At 40.5% G+C, this 12,763-nt stretch overlaps 1 long non-coding RNA gene across 2 annotated transcripts in view; it reads right to left on the reverse strand.

Annotated features, from left to right (window-relative positions):
• Window positions 1–8,998: 8,998 nt before the first annotated feature.
• Window positions 8,999–12,763, reverse strand: part of LOC121437906 — a 150,756-nt gene continuing 146,991 nt past the window's right edge. Inside the window, exons 7-8 of one of the 2 annotated variants that reach the window (XR_005973015.1) lie at window positions 11,088–11,177; window positions 8,999–9,045 (exon numbers count right to left, since the gene is read on the reverse strand). This is a non-coding gene — a long non-coding RNA (uncharacterized LOC121437906). The remainder of the gene's footprint in view (window positions 9,046–11,087; window positions 11,178–12,763) is intronic. The other variant, XR_005973016.1, reaches the window with a different exon arrangement.

Consider the following 12,763-nt stretch of genomic DNA (forward strand, 5'->3'; position numbering starts at 1 on the left):
CTGAAGACGATGGGCTGTTCCATTCCAGCACTCTGCTATCTAAAGACTGCTGCTGCTTTCTTTTTTAAACAAAGAGTTGGTTTTTATTATGTAAAAATAAAGAGTCTAAGATAGCACCGTGGAAAATTTGAAGTTAGGGTACCTAGTGAGGGATAGAACATAGGATTAAGATTCCAGGGGAATTAGCAGCCAGTTATCTACAGTTAATAAACTTTAAGATTCAAATACAACAACAATAGCAACTTTGTATCTTTGGAACAGTACCTCCCCAAATGTTTCCCCAACCCTGAGATTTTTCAATCTTCTGTAATGCTGGGGAATATAGCGAGGAAGAGGAGGAGTCCAAGCTGGGGCTGTACAATGTTTCTTCACCTAGAGCTGTAGGGAGACAGGCAGACAGAAAGGCCAGCACTAGGAGAGATGGTGTAAAGATACCCACCTCCAAAGAAACACGTGGAGACCAAGAGGGCAAAAACACTGCAGGAACTGTCCTCCAGAATGTTGGAACTCGGCAAAGTCTTGAAACAGTGTGACTATCCCTCAAGGGAGCTTTGCTAGAGGAGCGTGCTTCCATACATCCTAACTCACGCTATTTCAGTCTCCCTTCCACAGCTTAGTAGAAACCCTTGAAACCAACAGACGGAGACAATGCGGAAGCCCAACCATGCACAAGATGCTGACTGCAGCCAGAGTTGCTTCAGTCTCTTTCCTATAGAATTTACTGTTTAAAAACTAATTTCTTGCTGGGCAGTGGTGGCACACTCCTTTAATCGCAGCACTCGGGATGCAGAGACAGGTGCATCTCTGAGTTTGAGGCCAGCCTGGTGTACAAGACCTAGTTCCAGGACAGGCTCCAAAGCTACAGAGAAACCCTGTCTCAAAAAACAAAAATAAAATTAATTTCTCAAGAACTTCATGCAAAAATGTAAACAGAGACTTCCATTCCTGACTCCCCAGACCTGAATAATCACATAAAACCCATATTAATTACAACACTGTTTAGCTAATCTGTTTGGCAGTCATAGCAATACTCTGCTTGCAAAAGTATCTTGATTTGGTCTGACTTATATATCACCAAGTGGAATTCTTTTTCTAGGGGATGCTAGCAAAAACCACTTAGAGGCCAATATTTAACTATGAAAGTAGAGAACAGTTGATACAAATAACAGGCCAGCCAAAAAATGTCAAAGGAAATTAGAAGAATGACTAAGTGTCTAGGCCATACACATGTGAAGGGTTGTATGTGTTCTCAGGGCTCTTAGCACTCTCTGGAAAATGACTGAGACTTCCAAAGTACTCACCTTTGACGAATTTTGAGGCTCTATGAAGGCAAGGAAAGGCAGACTAACTGGAAGTCAAAGATGTGCCCTATGTATGTACGGAGCTGCTCAGAAAAGACTGGAAATACTACTGTAAAATAAAATATAAAATACTCAACAAAAGAAAGTTAAGAAAGGAAGATGGCTTACTCTGGTTCACGGCTTGAGAGAATTCATTGTTGAGGGAATTCAGTCTATCTGTCTAGAGAGCATGTGGCGCTTGGTCACATTGGGTCTGTAGAAAGAAAACAGAGAATGACGGTGTTCAGCTGGCTCCCTGTTCTCCATTTATTCTGTCTGGGAGTCAGTTCATGGGGTTTTGCTGCCAACATTTAGAGTGGGTCTTTTTTTTTCTCAGTTAAAACTTCTTTGGAAATGCCCAGAGGTGTGTCTCATAGGTGGCTCTAAACTCAGCAAAGGAAATGATAAAGGTTAATTTTAGTCAGAGCCTAAATTTTCTGGCCTCCCAGACCCAAAATAATCACACAAAACTATATTAATTGCAATACTGCTTGGCTAGTAGCTTAAGCATATTTCTAACTAGCTCTTATATCTTAAATTAATCAATTTCTATTATTTTGTATTTTATCACGAGGCTCATGACCTACCGGCAAGGTTTTGGCATCTGTCTCCTCTGGAGGTGGCTAAATGGTGTCTTTTTAACTCTGCCTACTCTTCCAGCCTGGATATATTCTGTTGAGCCATTGGCCAAAAGTAACCCCTTTTATAACCAGTGGCAACAAAACATAGCATACAGAAGAGAATCCCATATCAGTTAATCATCACAAATCTATCCTTATCAACTTGAGATCTAGACACACAACTTTGAACTACAGCATTTGATCCCTGGTCCTTAAATACTCATGGCCACCTTATAGCGCAGAATACATTTATCTTATCTGAATAATATCTGAATCCTAACAGTTTTAACTGATACTGTCCAAAAATCCAAAGTCCAAAGTCTCTTCTCAGATTTAAGGCAGTTTTTGAACTCATTCTCTGTAAAATAAAAGATACACTTTTAATGGCACATAGTAAACGTTCTTATTCCAAAATGGTAATACAGATACAAAAAGGAAAGATTAGAGCAAACCAGGTACAAACCCTCAGCTACAAGTATATAGAGCTTGTAATGACATCATGTGGGCTCCAGCAGCCCTAGATAGCCTACCCTCCCTTTCTGCTACTTCCAGAACATTTGATGTCTCTTTGGGGTTACCTCCACTCTGTGCCTATCACAGACATCCCATTGTTCTGGAGTTTTAAAGGCCCTGCCATCTTCATGGCAGTTCAGGCTTCACTTTATTTATCACAGTCAATTATTGATTTCTGAGGGCCTCCTTGCATGGAATACGACCCTGCCATACTGTACTTGATTGAAATAGATTTTTGTAAACCTCACACAAACTTCCATGATTCTGAAATTCTTGGATTTTTACATGTCTGCCAATGTAGGTGGTACTGTCAATTTCTCCTGCTTGACTAAACTCTACTATCCTTTCCTGTTGATTGAGGCTTCTGCCCTGCCTAGTTTTGCAGTCGTTCAGTCCCAAATAAATACACCAAGATCTACATTAATTATAAACTGATTGGCCCAGTAGCTCAGGCTTCTTATTAATTAATTCTTATAACTTATATCAGCCCAAATTCTTGTCTGTGTTAGCCACGTGGCTTGGTACCTTTCTCGGCGAGGCAGTCACATCTTGCTTGCTTTGTGTCTGGCTTTCTTTGTGTCTGCGTGGTGACTGTGGACTAAACTTTTCCTTTTCCCATAATTTTCGTTGCCATGCCTCTACTTCCTGCCTGACCACTGGCCAATCAGTATTTTATTAGAAATAATACAAATAACAGGATAAAAGACCATTGTCCCATAACACTTTCCCCACCTTTTACTTACAACTATAGTGGCTTCTGGAAGCTTGGCAGCTGAACCTCAGAATTCCTTCATGGCTTTCTCAGTTTGGGCTCTTTTCAGATAAATTTGTATTAGCTTGTATTAAATTGTCATCCTCACGTGGATAGCATCTTTTCGGCCTCAGGGCCCCTTTCTTTCATCCCACGGCATAGCTCAAGGCTCTTCTTTAATACTGCTGATCTCATTAACAATTGCAGCTCCTTATTCTATGCCCATCTTGTCCACAAAGTTTAAACTAATTCTCTTTTCACCACCAAACTGTACTTCCAAAACGTGCATTTCTCCTGTTCCTCACTGTTGACCTGGCGGAGGGCACTGAGTGGTAACCATGTCACAGTGTGGATGTCATGCTGTCTTGAAATTCCACGTACCAGGCAATTCAGTTTATTGTTCTTGACTTTTAGCCTAACACAAAGTTTTATGTCACAGGCAGAAAGCGGCAAGAATCTTTGCCAGAGTGCAACACAAATGGTCCCATATGGTCCTTGTTTTACTCTGAAACCTGTGAGTAGATCTTCCAGTGTCCACTTTGTCTCAGGGCTCCACTTTCCCAAATTCCCACCAGAACTGACCATAGGGCTTTGTGTATAGCACTTTGGAGCTTTCTTGCCTATGTCACATTCTTTCTTATTTTTCCTACAAATCAATCCCAAAATCCCATGAACCACACCATCAGGCTTAACACGGCAAGAGCCCCACTTCTCTACACTTGTTTTACTGTATGAGTTATCTCACTATTGTGATAAAATACTGGATGAGTACATTTTAAGGCAGCTTAATTATGGCTCTGAGTTTGAAGGGATCATCATGGGGAAGGCATGATGGCAGGAAACTGAGGTTGCTTGCCAGGTCTCCAATCACAGATTTAAAAGGATGAACATTGCTTCTCCTCCCAATCAGTGAATTTTCCCCCATTCATTCACTTGGGGCTGGGATTGTGCTGCTCACATTGAGGGCAGGGCTCCACATACTCAGGGTGAGTATGAGAACACACCCTCATAGAAACACTAAGAGTCATGTTGCCTGGTTGAGTCCAAATTCAGTCAAGGAGACAGTGCACAGTTATTGTCAAAGAAAGAAAAAAAAAATCAGCAGCAACAACAAATCTTAGGAAGGGGAAATTTAAATTCTATTATTTTCATGATGTAATCAACAAGTCCAGTGCTTTCTTCATTTTTTTTTAGACATGTAGTTTTACGTGGCCCAGTCTAGCCTAAAATTTGCTATAAGGCTAAGGATGATGTGTTGATTTCTGTTCCTCCTGATTCCACCTCCCTAATGCTAGGAAAACAGGCATGAGCCACACTGCCTGGTTTATGTGGTGTTATGACTTGAACTCAGTGGTTCCTGCATCCAAGGCAAGCAAGCACTCTACCAATTGAACCACATTGACAGCCTTAAAATGTCTAGTTTTCCAAAAAACAAAACAAAACAAAACTTACAAAAAAAGGTATACAAAAAGAGAATTACTGGGAAAGTATCATCTTTGGTGATGAAAACTGGCTGCAACAAAAGTAAGCTATTTTAAATATGTTTTAAAATGAAAGAAAATTTATTAATGAAATGAAAAGAAACCATGAGAGTAATTTTTCAGCAAATAGGGTCACCTAGGTAGCTCAGTGGGCAAAGGCTTCTATGACAAGTTTCTTCACCCACTGAACTCCCTCTTTGGCCTTATCATTTTTTCTAAGGATTTTTCAATTGCCCTAATATTACTTGTTAAATATGGCACTTACCTGGTTGAAAAGTTAAAAAGTTAAAAAGCATCAAGCCAACATGTGTGGGCTCATGTCTGAACTTTGACTTGTAGCCCATTAATGTGTATGTGTATTCTAGGTCAACATTCACCCTTGGTGTTTGTAGCTTTGCGTAAGTTCTCAAGTTTGGCTGGGGTCCTTTAAGATGGATTTGAGGAAAGCTGCTGTTTATTTAGCAGGAGGTTGACATCAGATATGTTGATGTGTGTAAGCTCCATGTTCTGGTTGGGAGATCACCCAGAGCCCCTTTTGCAAATTGGATCCGTGTTAAACCCACAGCCAGGCACACTGCTTTGTTCGACAGAAAGAACAAAGTGCACACAGACATGTGGCATTTCTGAGCCTTGATTCTCCAAGTATTACTGTGGTGATTAACTCTTGTCCTGGTTTCTCTGTCTTTAACTGCCTTACTTTAACCCTAATTACTTGAAATGGAATCTCCATCATAAGTGTTTGTGAAATCCTGGTTTTAAGATGTTGAAAAGAGTTTTTATATGTGTTAAAATGCACACATAATTATTGAAAAGAAAGTTTGTCTAGCTCCTACAGTTTCTTTTTAAAAATTTTAATTATTTTACACCCCAGCTGCAGTTTCCCCTCCCTCCTGTCCTCCAAACCTCTCCTCTACCCCTCTGTTCCCACCCCATGGTGTAGGAGGTCCTTCTATCTATGTGTTGCTTTCATTGGTTGAATAAAAAAAAAAAGCTGCCTTGGCCTTTTGATAGGGCAGAACTTAGGTAGGTGGAGAAGACAGAACTGAATTCTGGGAAAAAGAAAGCAGAGTGAGAGAACTGCCATGGAGTTGCCAGAGACAGACATGCTGAATCTTTCCCAGTAGGCCACTGCCACGTGGTAATATACAGATTAATAGAATGGGTTAAATCAAGATGTGAGAGTTAGCCAATAAGAGGCTAGAGATAAAGGGCCAGGCAGTGATTTAATTAATACAATTTCTGTGTGATTATTTCGGGTGTATGCTAGCTGGGCGGCCAGGACCAAAAGCAGGCCCTCTCTCCTTCAACAACCCTACAATCCACTCCTTTATTTCTCTTTAGGAATGGGAAGGTTTCCCATGAGTATCAACAAAACATTGCACATCAAATTGCAATAAGATGAAGCACCTTCCTATATATTAAGGCTGGGCAAGGAGACCCAGTATGGGAAGTAGGGTCTCAAAAGCCAGTAAAAGAGTTAAACACAGTCCCTGTTCCTGCTGTTAGGAGTCCCACAAGAGATAAATCTACACAACTATAAAATATATGTAAAAGGCCTAAAGTCAGTCCCATTCATGCTGCTTGGTTATCGGTTCAGTCTCTGTGAGCCCTATGAGCCCAGGTTGGATGATTCTGTGGGGTTTTTGTATGTGTGTGTATGTGTGTGTGGCATCCTTGACCTCATTGGCTCCTACAATCCTTTTTCTTCCTCTTCTGCAGGATTCCCTGAATTTCACCTAAAGTAGGCTGTGAGTCAGCATCTGGAAATCAGTTGCTGAATGAATGTCACCTCTCTGATAACAATTGAGTTAGGCACCAATCTAATCACAAGAGATGGCCAGCTCAGGCTGTGGATCCACTATTGCTAGGAGTCTATTTCCCCTTGTCAGGGAGATCTGGGTTCCTTTACGCCACGGACCCTCCTTGTTACCTAGTCTCTCTGAACATCTATGATTGTTAAAGAACCCTTAGGCATTTTAATACTGTCCTCAGGGAGGCACATCTGTGTGGCGATGCCCTTATTTCTGTGAGAAGATATTTGATCAGACTCCCACTATGCAGTGCTTAGTCTCCAGTCTGATAATCATGCTAATCAGTGGCCTTATCTATAAATGTAAGCAATATATTTCCCTATATGAGCTATCTTTATTTTACTGGGTGTTTTCTAGAAGTCATAATCCTTTGGGTTTCCTAGTAGTTATCCCTGATCAGATTGTCTGTTGTTAAAGACTGAACCGTATCCCTTTCAATGACATTGTGAAGTTCTAACCCAGCATCCCTGGGATTGGGAGCATATTTGGAAAGAGCCATCTAAGATGTAATCTAGCCAGTAGGGATTCCTGACAGATTAAGAGTAGCTCTAAGTCTTGTACTGGCAGCTGGCGTCTGTATAAGATGAAAGAAATTTAGCATACATTCACTGATAGAAGTAGAGACTGAAGTCATGTGTCAATAAAACTAAGAATGCCCAGTACTGTGTGTGTTTCGGAGGTTTTATTGCTGTTATGACACCATGACCAAAAACAGCTTGGGGAGGAAAGAGTTTATTTTGCTTACACTTCCACATCACAGTCAATAATGGAAGGAAGTCAGAGAAGGAACTCGTGGCAGGAACTGAAGCAGTGGCCTCAGAGGAATGCTGCTCACTGGCTTGTGCCTCTTGGCTTCCTTAGACTGTTTTCTTATAGCACCCAGGACCCAGTAGGTGGCAACCACCCTCATTAACCATTAATCAAGAAAACATCCACAGATCAATCTGGTGAGTGCATTTTCTCAGTTGAGGTTCTCTCTTCCCAAATGATGTTAGCTTATGCCAAACTGACATCAGACTAGCCAGCAGAGTTAGTGATCGCTGCAACTTAAAAGAGCTAGTGCATTCTGAGACCTTCTAAAATGGATGGTAGAACTCCTGATTCTGTACCTCTTCAGGAAATCTAAGGGTTATTAGTTTTTTGATTGATTTAAGCTTCCTGAGTTGTAGTAACTTGTCCCGAACCCCAATGAAACAGTCTTTCCTACCTTTCCTAATCTCTGGAAGCCGGATGAGGGCTCGGGCCTTTCATTTCATTCATGAAGACCTGCTGACCCTCAGGTCTTGAAGCAGTTTCCTCACGTGTACTAAATGTCTTATTTTATTGACTAATTGATTGATTTAGTGAGTGGATTGATAAAACCTTCCAGCTACGTGGTCTTTGGATTGTAAAGAAATCAAGCCCATATTTGCAAAACACAACAATAGTGAGGCAGAGCTCAACCTCACTTCTGAAAATTCTGTCCTTGTCGCCATGGTTCATCTGCTACAAAATAGACAGCTAGAGTCAAGTGGTGTCTTTAATCCCTCGAAGCTGAGAGCAGTGGTTCCATGCAAATAGTTTTGGAGTCCCGAGTTCAAGAATACTTGTTGAGTTTGCGTTAAAATTGAGACCTACCCATAAGAGAAAAATTGGAACACTTGGAGCTTAGTTTTTATTTAATAACATTGTACTACTTACTGTACACTAGGCCTCATTTGTTTCATTTGATGGAGGCTACCACAGTCTTCACAAGTTAAATTGTTATCATTTGCATCTTTATGCATGAAGCAACAGAAGCAAAAAGTCCTGTCATTTGCTGAAGGCCATGGTCAAGAAGCTGCGTAACCTAGATCCAGTTCAGGGAAGTTATAGGGCATACATGCACTGCTCTCGTGTGTGTTCTGATTGCACTTAAAGTTTTAGATTAACATCTTGTCACCCAGGCAGGCCTCCTTCATGCCATGTACCTTGTGTTATATGTTGCATATGGTCCACAGCTCTGTATTCTCCCTTTTTTGTCCAGGTTCTAAACTGCCTCCTATATCACACACAGTAGACACATAATCAATGTGACTGAAGATATTCGTATAAATGGTGCCAAGGAAGGTACTTCGTAGAAGCTGTGGGCCAATCATATTGCCAGGTGGTTGGGAAGGCCATGCTGTCATTGACCTTCTTGAAGCCTTTAGTCATTTATGTTCAAATCCCTTGGCTCCTTGTTAAGATTTTGTTTTCCTGGACTTTATTTATTGCATCAGACTCTCTGAGAGTGAAATTTTCCCAACCTCATTACACATGGTATTCTCAGTGTCTGTAGTATCTTCTCCCAGTTCAATATCTTCATCAGAAAAATTTCCCAGCCTCTCAGGATATTTCTGTTTATATAGAAGTTGGCAGGTGAGGCACCCATGTCTCTACCAAAAATTTGGTATCAGTTCCATATAGCTCTTTGCCCCCTTAACGTGCCCATGTCTTTTTTTTAAAGCTCCCAATCACTTGCCTGTAAGTTCCTGGAGGTCAAGGTCTTTCACTGTCACAAACCAAGCGCTTGACATGGTATCCAGCAGGTAGCAGTCAGTCAGTAATATAACAGGGATGTACAAAAAAAAAAAGCCAATAAAATTAGTGAGTAATTAGGAACTCTTAATTTCTCCTCAAATTTCTACCAAGACTGCACAAGAGCAGAATATGTCTTTTTATTCAGCATTTACTGGAAGATCACATCTTGCCCCTCAAGCTTATCCCCCAGTCACTTCCTCAGTCACAGGATCCAACATGGCATTAATAGTCTTAGAAAAACAGGCACAAGTCACAAGGATAGACAAGGATTACTTGTCTTACTCATTTTGTTTGAGAGAATGTAAGTGCAGGGAATTTAGATGTTGGTGGGACTACAGCCCTTTAGCCTCCAAAATAATACCTAGTAAGCGTCGCATGGCTTCTGTTGGAATGCAGGAAGAAAGCAGGAGTAACAGCCAGTAATTGGCAAATCACTGTATTTCAAACAAAACACACCCCTTTGGCAATCTAGGCAACTACAAGTTAAGGGAGCCAACATCTATGCTTCATAAAATATGGAATGCTTTCATTTTCTGATAGAATCTAACACATGCTGTATTTGTTGTATCTAATTTAGTAATGCCTGCATATAGGTGTTTTTAATGAGCCCAGTGGCCTTTGTAACATTGTGTATGTGGAAGGATATGAGACCCTTTGAGATTTCTTTCCCTTCTCACCCCCGAGTTTATACAAACTTGCTTTATGTTTACACAGCCAATAACCAAGTAATTTGCCAAAAAAAATTAAGTTAGGACAAACTTTTTTTTTAAGACTTTGATCATGAGTTTGACTCTAGCCAGGTGGCCCTACATAAAACCTTTCTCTCATTATTTTTTAAAATGTCCTAATAGGATGGAAAAATTAAATTCCTTTGTTAATTAATGTCTTTATTCCTAGTATTTAATAAAGCATTGTGTCAGTGAGAGGTTATTTTGTATATATACAGTATGGTCAAGAGTATATATGTCAAGAGTAAACAAATGAATGATACCTATGGAGCAATTTAGTGGCTGGGGAGATGGCTCAGTAGCTAGTATGCTTGCCACTCAAGCATGGGGACCTGAGTTCTGATCCCAAGCATCCACATAAAAAGCTGGGTGTGGTGGTGCACGTCTGTAATCCCTGCACCGATGATGTAAGACAAGCATCCTTGGGGCATGCTGACTAGGCAGCTTAGCTGAATCAGCAAGTTCAAGGTCCAAGGAGAGAACTTGTGTCAGAAGAAAATGAAGAGTGATTGGATTACGGCACACAGGAAAGTATGGCATTACAATGTTTATTGTGGAAGACTGAGGTGAGGGGAGGATTGATTGACCAATCCTCATGTCTTTATAACCTATAATTGTTAATTATCAAATCAAGAAATTCTTGTGTCATATTCTGTCTTCTATGGCACTATTTTGATGTCTATATTTCAAACTCTAAGGACTGTTTAAAAATACATTATCATATAGAAAGTTGTAATTCCTTAAAACCATAAACATATCTAGTCAGCATTAAGAATTTTTCAGCTGTGTATGTTAGTGTGTGTGTATGCATGTGTGTGTGTCTTTTATTTTTCTCTTTCAAGTAGTCAGCTTATTCAAATAAAGATCTAAACAGGCTCTGCACAACGCATTTACTTGATGGTGGCTAAGAATGAAATACAAAGCCTCACAGCTCCAGAGAGTGTTCCACCAATTGCATTAAATCCTCAGTTAACTCAACATATTCCTTAAGCCATCTTTATTCTGTAGGCCCCTCCTTTCTTCTCCTGACCATTTTATTCCTTTGTAGCTTATTTGTCATGGAAACCAATTCACTTCAAGCTTTCGAGTCTGAAACGGCACTTTCATCGTCTTAATGTATATATTTTGTCACCTTTTTTCTTATAATGTAGTAATTACATCTAAAGGCTTAGTCTGATTGTGTCTGTGTCTGTGTGTGTACATTTATGTGTGTGTATGTGTGTGTCCATGCTTGTGTGTTTACTATATGCATAAGGCTCTTTCTTTTAGAAGAGCAGAACTCTCGTCTTGGGAGATACATACCTGGATGTCTCTCTTCTAGTGAGATGAAGATGAATCTGTGAGTTTAGCTGGAAATGGATGACATTCGCATCACTAAAATACATGCCAAATCTGAAAAACGAAGTATTTTATTTCTTAGTCTCAAAGATACCTTTAAACAGCAAACACATGCATCAATGTACAAGTGTAAACAGTTGCTAAACCCACCTATCTGTTTTATTCGTGATCACTTTGCATGTGAAAGCTCTCGTGTTTGTTTTCTGTGAACTGAATTTGAGGCTTTGACTGGGAAACCATAAATCCAGTCTTTGATGATATAAGACTTCGCTGAAAGGCCAGATTGGAAAGGGTCCCTGCTAATTTGTCTTCTTAGTGATAAGTGGCAAGCATCCCACTCACTCCTTTCTGGTCTAGCACACCACTGACTTCATCCTTCTAAAAAGTTTTCTCTTTCATGCTTAATTTTTGATGAAAAAGGTCTTGCTAGGGACATCCAAATCAGCCAGGTTGCACAGGTCACATCTGACAAGCGCCTCAGGTGTGGGCAGATGAACGAGCGCCTTCTAAGTCCAGGAGTGCAGCCGCTTCTTCTCACGTTCCCCAGACACTAGTTAGGCGTAATACACTCGGAAGGTTGCTTGTCTAATTTGAACTGCAAGAGACTTTGGCTAGAGGGTAACTCTGTGTCCCCGTGATAAAGGAACACATAAAACAACCCAGTGCCTGATCACTCTCCCTGACTGTCAGTGAATCATGTCTAATAGCACCTCCATGCAGTTTGCGCCAATTTGCCTGCAATGGCATCCTTTTCCGTGGGCTTGCTGCTCAGCAGGCCCTGAAGCAATCTATGAATAACTTCCCAACAGATGCTGTTTATGAATTGAAGCAAATGGCTTCCCTGTTTCTCTTTTTTCTCACTTCAATAATTTTCAGTTACATTACGATGAATATTTATAGTCCTGTAGCAGTGCATAAAAATGGAGACCAAGCAGACCTGGGTATTGTTTCATACGTGAGTGCTGTTCTAATGGGCTCCGGCTGACTGGTTTTAATAATGTTCTGTTGATGGACCGAAAAGAGGATGCAAATTGTAGATCAGTCATTTCCATTCATTGTTTTACCTGGATGGGCAGTGATGGAGAGCAGGCAGCATCCTCTACTCTCTTGTGATATCTTCCCTTGCCCAAACAACCCAACTTGGAGCATGCCTGGCTCCTAATTTTGACCTTTCTGAGCAGATCTCGAATACTTCCACAGAGTCTCCGTCCTTAATTGAAAAGCTCACTGGGCTAGTTGGCCACTCTTTGTAAGTATTTCTGTTTAAGAATCAAGTGACTCCCGCAGAGGAAGCCATGGCCCACAGAATACAGCAGTCCTCAGAACTGTAATGTAAGTCACAAAGAATATGTTGATTTTGATTTTCGGGCCTTTTAGAGAAAAATCATTGAGTCACATTTTTTTTTTTACTAAAATGGCTTTTTATGTGTTTCATATTTCTATGCTCTTTTAAATATTACAAAAATGAGAGGACTTATATCTAGTTATTGCTCCTAAATTTTGTTTGAAGGGAATTGCGCTCTCTTCAGTGGCTTATGTTTCAAATAGCTGGTACACCTTCTTGGCATTCCCATTTTACAATAATGAGTTCGTTAACTACCCTATATTTTCCAGACCATTGACTGTGTCATATTGGCCCT

This window comes from Microtus oregoni, unplaced genomic scaffold (genome assembly GCF_018167655.1).
Source record: "Microtus oregoni isolate MIOR12 unplaced genomic scaffold, Mior012 000002F_ref0000024, whole genome shotgun sequence".
NCBI lineage: Eukaryota > Metazoa > Chordata > Mammalia > Rodentia > Cricetidae > Microtus > Microtus oregoni.